The sequence below is a fragment of the Ixodes scapularis genome, unplaced genomic scaffold (assembly GCF_016920785.2).
Source record: "Ixodes scapularis isolate PalLabHiFi unplaced genomic scaffold, ASM1692078v2 PGA_scaffold45__5_contigs__length_3442486, whole genome shotgun sequence".
NCBI lineage: Eukaryota > Metazoa > Arthropoda > Arachnida > Ixodida > Ixodidae > Ixodes > Ixodes scapularis.
In genome coordinates, this window is record NW_024609874.1 from 606,873 (window position 1) to 618,020 (window position 11,148).

Consider the following 11,148-nt stretch of genomic DNA (forward strand, 5'->3'; position numbering starts at 1 on the left):
TTTTACTACTTGTAGAGACCTTCTGCCATTTGCCAATAATATGCCTTTCAAAAGGCATTACCATTTTATAGGAGTTGGCAATATTGCACTGACTTTGAGGGCGCCAGACTGACAATAGAATGACCATAAAATGATATAGATGCTCTATAAACACTTGTGAAAAACTCTGCCGTTTGATTCTTTTTAATGCCTCCTGTGCCAAACATTAGAGGCAATAAAGTGATACTATAAAAATGAAACGACAGCTATAAAATAACACAGCAAAAACGGCAGTCACATGTTCATAGAATGGCAGTAGCTAAGTTCATAGGGGTATCTGGGTCAACAGGATGATGTCTCAATGATAATTAACATCTAGCCTGCTGTTTGACTACTTGTAGACACCTGCCATTTGCCAATAATATGCTTTTCAAAAGGCATTACCATTTTATAGGAGGTGGCCAATATTGCACTGCATTCGAGGGTACCAGACTGACAATAAAATGACTATAAAATGATATACATATATTCTATGAACACTTGTCAATAAAAATGATAAAATGTTCTATTGCCATTTGTCTTGTCAATAAAAAAACAATTATATTTGCCGTTTGATTGTCATTTCTACACCTGAAGAGACAGTGCCAAACAGAGGCAATAAAGTGACACTATAAAATTTTGAATGACTATAAAGACATCACAAGAAAAAACGGCGGTCACATGTCCATAGAATGGTAGTAGCTATGTTCATAGGGGTATCTGGATCAACAGGATGATGTCTCAATAATGATTAACATTAAGCCTCCTGTTTGAGTACTTGTTGACTACTGCCATTTGCCAATAATATGCCTTTCAAAAGGCATTACCATATTATAGGAGGTGGCAATATTGCACTGCCTTTGAGGGCACCAGACTGACAATAGAATGACTATAAAATGATATACATATTGTATAAACACTTGTAAAAAAAACGCTAAATGCCGTTTGATTGACATTTTAACGCCTCCTGTGCCAGTGCGAAACATTAGAGGCAATAAAGTTATTATAAAAATTAAACGACGGCTATAAAATAACACAGCAAAAAACAGCGGTCACATGTCCATAGAATGGCAGTAGCTATGTTCATAGGGGTATCCGAGTCAACAGGATGATGTCTCAATAATGATTAACATCTAGCCTCTACTGCCATTTGTCAATATACCTTTCAAAAAGCATTACCATTTTATAGGAGGTGGCAATATTGCACTGCCTTCAAGGGCACCAGACTGACAATAAAATGACTATAAAATGATATAGATATTCTATAAACACTTGTCAATAAAAACTCTAAATGCCTTGATTCTTTTTAGTGCCTCCTCTGCGAGCGCCAAACATTAGAGGGAATAAAGTGACACCATAAAATTTAAACGACAGCTATAAAATAACACAGCAAAAACGGCAGTAACATGTCCATAGAATGGCAGTAGCTATGTTCGTAGGGGTATCTGGGTCAACAGGATGATGTCTCAGTGATAATTAACATCTACCCTGCTGTTTGAGTACTTGTAGACACCTGCCATTTGCCAATAATATGCTTTTCAAAATAAATTACCATTTTATAGGAGGTGTCAATATTGCACTGCCTTTGAGGGCACCAGACTGACAATAGAATGACTATAAAATGATGTAGATATTCTATAAACACTTGTCAATTAAAACTCTAAATGCCATGATTCTTTTTAATGCCTCGTGTGCCAGTGCCAAACATCAGAGGCAATAAAGTGACACTATAAAAAAGTGAAAGCCGTTAACAACTCCCTGTAACGCCGAATCAGAGCACAGCTCTTGAGGAGGAGGAGGGAAGTGTACTGGGGGGGTCAAGTGACCTTGGGTGGGGGTCACGTGACCTAGGGGGGTCACCTGACGATGCCGATGCCGATGACGTCATCAGTAACGATTACGATCCGGATACCGATGACGTCATCAGTGATGTAACTGATGACGTCATCAGTGATGATGACAATGACGATGCGGATGCCGGTGAGGTCATCAGTGATGATGACGATGACAATGCGGACGCCGGTGACGTCATCGGTGATGATGACGATGCGGATGCCGGTGAGGTCATCAGTGATGATGACGATGACGATGCGGATGCCGGTGACGTCATCAGTGACGTCACTGATGACGTCATCAGTGATGATGACAATGACGATGCAGATGCCGGTGAGGTCATCAGTGACGTCACTGATGACGTCATCAGTGATGATGACAATGACGATGCAGATGCCGGTGAGGTCATCAGTGATGATGACGATGCGGATGCCGGTGAGGTCATCAGTAATGATGACGATGCGGATGCCGGTGACGTAATCAGTGACGTCACTGATGACGTCATCATTGATGATGACAATGACGATGCGGATGCTGGTGAGGGCATCAGTGATGATGACAATGACGATGCGGATGCCGGTGACGTCATCAGTGACGTCACTGATGACGTCATCGGTGACGTCACTGATGACGTCATCAGTGATGATGACAATGACGATGCAGATGCCGGTGAGGTCATCAGTGATGATGACGATGCGGATGCCGGTGAGGTAATCAGTAATGATGACGATGCGGATGCCGGTGACGTAATCAGTGACGTCACTGATGACGTCATCAGTGATGATGACAATTCGGATGCCGGTGATGTCATCAGTGACGTCACTGATGACGTCATCGGGGGTCACGTGACCCCGGGGGTCAAGTGACTTGGGGAGCCAGGTGAATTTGGGTGTCACGTGACCTTGGGGGTCACGTGACCTTGGGGAGGGGTCACGTGACCTTGGGCGTCAAGTCACCTGGGTGACCTTGGGTTCACGTGACCTTGGGGGTCAAGTGACCTTGGTTACGCCGACGGCGACGCCGCTCAAGCCGGGAACGGGCTTTTAAGAGCTGCACTCTAAAATTAAACAACTATAAAATGACAACACACCAATAAACATCGGTCAGATGTCCATAGAATGGCGGTAGCTATGTTCATAGGGGTATCCAAGTCAACAGGATGATGTCTCAATGATGAACATGTAGCCTGCAGTTTGACTACTTGTAGACACCTACAGCCATTAGACAATAATATGCCTTCCAAAAGGCATTACCATTTTACAGGTTGTGGCAATATTGCACTGCCTTCGAGGGCGCCAGATTGACAATAAAATGACTATAAAAAGATAGAGATATTCTATAAACACTTGTCAATAAAAACGCTAAAATGTTTTTTGTCATTTGTCTTCAATAAAAAAACAATTATTTTTGCTGTTTGATTGTCATTTTAACCCCTGCTGTGTCAGTGCCGAACATTTGAGAATACAGTAACACTATAAATATCAAACGACAACTATAAAATGACAACACCAAAAAAGTCGGTCAGATGTCCATAGAATGGCGGTAGCTATGTTCATAGGGGTATCCAATCGACAGGGTGATGTCTCAATAATGATGAACATCTAGCCGGCAGTTTGACTACTTGTAGACACCTACTGCCATTTGCCATTAATATGCTTTTCAAGAGCATTACCATTTGATAGGGGTGGCAATATTGCACTGCCTTCAAGGGCGCCTAAATGACAATAGCATGACTATAAAATGATATACAGATATTCTAAACACTTGTCAATAAAACGCTAAAATGTTCTTTTGCCATTTGTCTTCAATAAAAAAAACAATTATTATTGTAGTTTGATTGTAATTTTAATGCCTGCTTAGCCAGTGCCAAACATCAGAGGCAATAAAGTGACAATAAATTTGAATGACGGCTATAAAATGACAACACAGCAAAAAAGGGCGGTCACATGTCCATAGAATGGCAGTAGCTATGTTCATAGGGGTATCCGGGTCAACAGGATGATGTCTCAATAATGATTAACATCTAGCCTCCTCTTTGACTACTTGTAGACACCTACTGCCATTTGCCAATTACCTTTCAAAAGCATTACCATTTTATAGGAGGTGGCAATATTGCACTGCCTTCAAGGGCACCAGACTGACAATAAAATGACTATAAAAATGATATAGATATTAGATATTCTATAAACACTTCTCAATAAAAAACCTAAATGCCTTTTGATTCTTTTTAATGCCTCCTGTGCGAGCGCCAAACATTAGAGGCAATAAAGTGACACTATAAAATTTAAACGACAGCTATAAAATAACACTGCAAAAACGACAGTCACATGTCCATAGAATGGCAGTAGCTATGTTCATAGGGGTATCTGGGTCCATAGGATGATGTCTCAGTGATAATTAACATCTAGCCTGCTGTTTGACTACTTGTAGACACCTGCCATTTGCCAATAATATGCTTTTCAAAATAAATTACCATTTTATGGAAGGTGGCCAATATTGCATTGCCTTCGAGGGTACCAGACTGACAATAGAATGACTATAAAATAATATACAGATATTCTATAAACACTTGTCAAAAAAGGCTAAAATGTTCTTTTGCCATCTGTCTTGTGAATAAAGAACTTCAAAAAAAATTTTGCCATTTGATTGTCTTTTTAACGCCTTTTGTGCCAGTGCCAAACACTAGAGGCAATAAAGTGACACTATAAAATTAGACGGCTATACAATAACACAGCAAAAAAACGAGTCACATGTCCATAGAATGGCAGTAGCTATGTTGATAGGGGTATCTGGGTCAACAGGATGTCTCAATGATAATTAACATCTAGCCTGCTGTTTGACTACTTGTAGACAGCTGCCATTTGCCAATATGCTTTTCAAAAGGCAATACCATTTTATAGGAGGTGGCCAATATTGCAGCGCATTCGAGGGTACCAGACTGACAATAAAATGACTATAAAATGATATTATAAACACTTGTCAATAAAAATGCTAAAATGTTTTTTGTCATTTGTCGTCAATAAAAAAACAATTATTTTCGCCGTTTGTCATTTTAAGGCCTGCTGTGTCAGTGCCAAACATTTCAGGATACAGTGACACTAAAAATCAAACGACAACTATAAAATGACAACACACCAAAAAAGTCGGTCAGATGTCCATGGAATGGCAGCGGTAGCTATGTTCATAGGGGTATACGGTCAACAGGATGATGTCTCAATAATGATGAACATCTAGCCTGCTGTTTGAGTACTTGTAGACACCTGCCATTTGCCAATAATATGCTTTTCAAAATAAATTACCATTTTATGGGGGGTGGCCAATATTCCATTGCCTTCGAGGGTACCAGACTGACAATAGAATGACTCTAAAATAATATAGATATTCTATACACTTGTCAAAAAAAGGCTAAAATGTTTTTTTTGCCATCTGGCTTGTCAATAAAGAACTTAAAAAAATTTTGCCAATTGATTGTCTTTTTAACATCTGTGCCAGTGCCAAACACTAGAGGCAATAAAGTGACACTGTAAAAATTAGACAGCTATAAAATAACACAGCAAAAAATGGCAGTCACATGTCCATAGAATGGCAGTAGGTATAGGGGTATCCGGGTCAACAGGATGATGTCTCAATGATAATTAACATCTAGCCTGCTGTTTGACTGCTTGTAGACACCTACTGCCATTTGCCAATAATATGCCTTTCAAAAGGCATTACCATATTATAGGAGGTGGCAATATTGCACTGCCTTTCAGTGCACCAGACTGACAATAGAATGACTATAAAATGACATACATGTTCTATGAACACTTGTCAATAAAAACACTAAATGCCGTTTGATTGACATTTTAACGCCTCCTGTGCCAGTGCCAAACATTAGAGGCGATAAAGTGACTATAAAAATGAAACGACGGCTATAGACGCTTTGCAGCAGCTGTGCATGGGCGCCGCCATAACTGACCTTCCGTTTTTGTTTCATCCTATTCCCTTTACTTCACTTCATGATTACCACAGCAAGACAGGTTATTGCCATTTTAGTTTGCACTGTGTCCTCCGTAGCATTGGCGTTTGTGTAGGCTCGTCAGCGCCTGCTTCAGTGGATCGGCATATCGGTAAGGCAAGAGAAGGTCAGCTATGGCGGCTGTAATCTGGCGCGTGTGCGAAGCGTCTATAAAATAACACAGCAAAAAACAGCAGTCACATGTCCATAGAATGGCAGTAGCTATGTGCATAGGTGTACCTGGGTCAACAGGATGATGTCTCAATAATGATTAACAACAAGCCTCCTGTTTGAGTACTTATAGACACCTACTGCCATTTGCCAATAATATGCCTTTCAAAAGGCATTACCATTTTATCGGAGGTGATAATATTGCAATTGCAATGCCTTTGAGGGCGCAAGACTGACAATAGAATGACTATAAAATGATATAGATATTCTAAACACTTGTCAATAAAAGCACTAAATACCGTTTGATTTTCATTTAACGCCGCCTGTGCCAAACATTAGAGGCAATAAAGTGACACTATAAAATTTTGAACGACTATGAAGACATCACAGGAAAAAACGGCTGTCACATGTCCATAGAATGGCAGTAGCTATGTTCATAGGGGTACCTGGATCAACAGGATGTCTTAATAATGATTAACAAGCCTCCTGTTTGAGTACTTGTAGACACCTACTGCCATTTGCCAATAATATGCCTTCCAAAAGGCATTACCATTTTATAGGAGGTGGCAATATTGCACTGCATTTGAGGGCACCGGACTGACAATAGAATGACTATAAAAATGATATACATATTCTATAAACACTTGTCAATAAAAACGCAAAATGCCGTTTAATTGTCATTTTAACACCTCCTGTGCCAGTGCCAAACATTAGAGGCAATAAAGTGACTACAAAAATTAAACGACGGCTATAAAATAACAGAGCAAAAAACGGCAGTCACATGTCCATAGAATGGCAGTAGCTATGTTCATAGGGGTATCCGGGTCAACCGGATGATGTCTCAATGATAATTAACATCTAGCCTGCTGTTTGACTACTTGTAGACACCTACTGCCATTTGCCAATAATATACTTTTCAAAAGGCATTATCATTTTATAGGAGGTGGCCAATATTGCACTGCCTTTGAGGGTACCAGACTGACAATAAAATGACTATAGAATGATATACATATATTCTATAAACACATCAATAAAAATGCTAATATTTTTCTTTTGCCATTTGTCTTGTCAATAAAAAAACAATTATTTTTGCAGTTTGATTGTCATTTCAACGCCTGCTGTGCCAGTGGCAAATATTAGAGGCAATAAAGTGACACTATAAAATTTGAACGACAGCTATAAAAAGACATCACAGCAAAAAACGGTGGTAACATGTTCATAGAATGGCGGTAGCTACGTTCATAGGGGTATCCGAGTGAACAGGATGATGTCTCAATATTGATTAAAGGGGCTGTGCAACGATTTTCAGACTTTGGCCAGTTAAGTGCGGAAGTTAATCTGCGTCACCTATGGAACGAAAAACCGAAAGCCGCATTTTCTTGCGAGCGCTAGTTCTTATTTAAAAAAAAATGAAACAAATTCGAAGTGCCTCTCAACTCTCCACGCCGATTTTCGAGTGACGTCTCTGGGGGTTCACGTGGTTGCCCCTTGGGCCCTCTCTTCAGAGACCCCAGCCGCTTCCTCCGCGATTGTGGACTTTCAAAGGATTAGCCTCGTCGAAGGTCGCGGCGAGCGATGGACACAAAGGACGGTTCTCTATGGGGCTGACAGCGAGTGTAGCAGCGGAGGGGGACAGGGTTTGTTGACTTCCGCGTATCCCCCAGAGACGCCGTCATTTTAGTTCCCGTAGCCGCCACAGGCGGCTGCAGATCGGTAAATAATTCGTTTTTTGCCTTGCTATTACGCAGCAGAATAGCCGTTTTTTTGGGAAAGGTGACGCGTTTTTGGTCACTTGGGCTTGTATGAACAATATAAAAAATGCAAACTGGCAATTCTTTCAACATTAAAACCGTTGCACTGCCCCTTTAACATCTAGCCTCCTGTTTGACTACTTGTAAACACCTACTGCCATTTGCCAATAATATGCCTTTCAAAAGGCATTACCATTTTATAGGTGGCGGCAATATTGCACTGCCTTCGAGGGCGCCAGACTGACAATAGAATGGCAATAAAATTATATAGATATTGAATAAACACTTGTCAATAAAAATGCTACAATGTTCTTTTGCCATTTAATAATCATTTTAGCGCCTACCGTGCCAGTGCCAAACGTGGATAAAAGGGCAATAAATTGTCTATAAAATTTAAGCAAGGGCTAAAGGATGACAACACGGCGACAAAGTCGGTCAATGTCCATAGAATGGCGGTAGCGAATTTCATAGGATATAATTTTGGACGTTCGATAGGACCGGTGTCCGTGAACATAACAGCAGAGAAAACATGCGAGCAAGGTTCTTCTGTGGATAATATCGAATGTGCACAAGAATATGGCTGGTTATGTGGCCACTTAGTTTGATTTTCTTCTTTCAGCTCGCACAACACAAAAATGTCAGGAAGCCAGGAAAGGTCATTTTTTCAATTATTGTTTACATTTGGGCAGTTTACTCAGTCTTTTGAAAAAAAAAACACACTTTGTCTTCAGTCTGATAATCTGATAACTCGGAATCAGAGGACACAAACTTGCAACAAAGCCGAGTTATTATTAGTGGCCAATAAGACAATAACCTCACAATATTTAGAAAGCAATGACAAAGAGAACACAAATGACAACCTGCTTGGCTGACAAAACTTAGCTGACAAAACCAAGTGTAAGTCAACCAACTAATGCTCTTATGCCCTTGAAAACTGTGGCACGGATAAAGACTACCACCAAAGATACCCCCGTCACAATGCCAAACCCTGCTCTACAAACGGAAGTGAAGAGCAACCTACAAGGGCCACAAAAAACTACTTGCTTCTCAAGAACCTTAGCTCCACCACAGAAGATAGTCTACTTTGATTAAAAGGGCGTAGCCTTGTAGCTATTTCAACTATCCGCTGACAGGATAGGGATAGTTTACCAAACATCTATATCAGATCAAAGATATAGTTTGACAGTCAAGTTGACCCAGTAATTATGAAGCAAATTACACAAAACAAAGGAGCCTGGTTTAATCTGTTCGCCAATAATTGTCTGTTAAAAAATTAAAAAAAAACACTTAACCACTTTCTCTGATAGACTATAGTAATAACTCAATCTATCATTGCTATCACTACTCGAATCGCCATCAGAAATAGATTTCTTGTGGACTATTTGCAGACACGCCCATTTATGACCGTAGATAGACTATCGCAGACATTGGTTTAGTGGCCCTTTAGAAAAAAGGGAGACGAGTCATTCTACTACAGTGCCTGTATGGGTAGCGGGCTTTAAAGAAACTGCGGTGCAGCTTAAAGGCTTTTAATGGCCTCGTAAATGTGCATAATGGTGTATTTGCACGAGATCATTACCGCTGGAGAAAACCGAGTATGTTATAGAGCTGCAAGAAGGAAAAAACGAGGAGGCAGTACAGAAATTCCATGCGAGCATTTGCATAACGGAGTCGGAGTTGCTGGAGTCTCCTTTTTCGAATGTGCTGGCGACCTTCGGACACTCATCAAACAAAAAGCATATAAATCTTTTTTAAAAAGGCGCCCACCTAATTGCTGTTAACTGCGGTACCTTCCTAAAAGCACGGGGACCAAGGGGAGGCTGTTCCTCAATACGCAAACAACGTACATTAGGGGGAGACCCCACTTAAACGCAGCCATCGGGACATTCGCAGCGATTTAGGCTTCGACGGCCCGTGGGTGAGCCCTGTTTCTTCCGGGTCGGCGGGCCCCCCCTTTGATGACTTGCAGCTGCGAGCCATGCGAGCCCGCTCAGGAGGAGCAGGGGGGAAGTGGGGAGACAGGTTTCGGGACGGGACGGCTTAGGCGAGTGTCTGTGTGTGGGGGAGATGAGTGTGCGTCAGTCAAACAAAGGAACTCAAACGAACAAGATCGCGGCGACGTCGACCTGAACAATGAGTGTATACGTGTATTCCCGTTATCCAGTTGATGTAATATAGTTGTTTCGGTTATTTCTGAATTCCTTTAATTAGTAAAGAACCGCGCGCATGCAGCTTCTGCCACAGAGGCCTGGTCGCTAGCTCTGACAAAACAAGAGGTATTCTGTCGACCGGTCACAAATTCCCCTCGGCTCCTCACAAGCTCAGGGGATTTTAGGACATCTCTGACACGGAGTATGTGAGGTCAGAGCTCAATAACATTTAATCCTCTGCACAGGAAGAAACCTAGTCGGACGAATACTCTATTAAAGAGGCACTGCAATGAAGCGTCTACCTTTTGTGGGGTTTCCACGTCTCTTGGGGTTCGGGCAAGCCAGCGGGCATGGAGAGAGTAACTAAATATCAGTGCTTCATATTTTAACCGGACAATGCGGAAACCGCCTCCAGCGACGCGGACGACCCGCGGTAGAGAAAACGCGCGATATGCGACGTCTTTCGTCCTGGGCTTACTACTGGTCAAAGCCGCTAAAAGCTTCTTTTTAGTCGAAATACAAAATATAAGTAGTGCGAACCGTTCCAATTATTTATAAAAGTAGTTTTTGTTCTGTATTTTAGATCAGAAAACAAACAATTGCTGTTTATGAAGTACGGAAATAAGAAATGACCCGTCGACATACCCGACACCAAGCGGTGGAAAAGGCGGCGCATACTAGAAATAAGTAGTGTAATCAGGCGCCGACACGGAAAGGTCCCGGATGTACGCGGCGGCGCTGCAGTCGTTCGCACAGGAGGATCTGACCGCCCTTCGCTCTTCCCCAAATGGAGGAAGGAAGGTGGAGGAGGTCATTCTTGTGACGCTCGCCGCATTGTACAAAGATGTTTCGGACTATCTCAGCTAAACGAAAAGGAGTGTGTACCGGCCGCCTGTGAGGGTGCCGTAAAGCCGACGCAAAAAGGAACAAAGGAAACAAAGACTGCCGGGAGGCCCTCGCTACAACTACGAGCCCCGATAGCAGTAAAAAAGAGTATCACGTGACCCACCCGTTGGGCGTGGCGACACGTGCAGCTTGGGGTCACGTGATGCTCACTCGACGCTTGATTAGCTGGGACGTCTCGTAGCATTTGCGCTGGTCTGTTCCTTGGAGCTTTAGCGCTTTCAACGTTTTTCCCGCTTTCACAGCCTGCTACCTTTTCCCCTCCACGTTTTTTCTTTTTTTTACATTTGGATATTTGATGTACACTGTTTTTAAAAGGTCGATG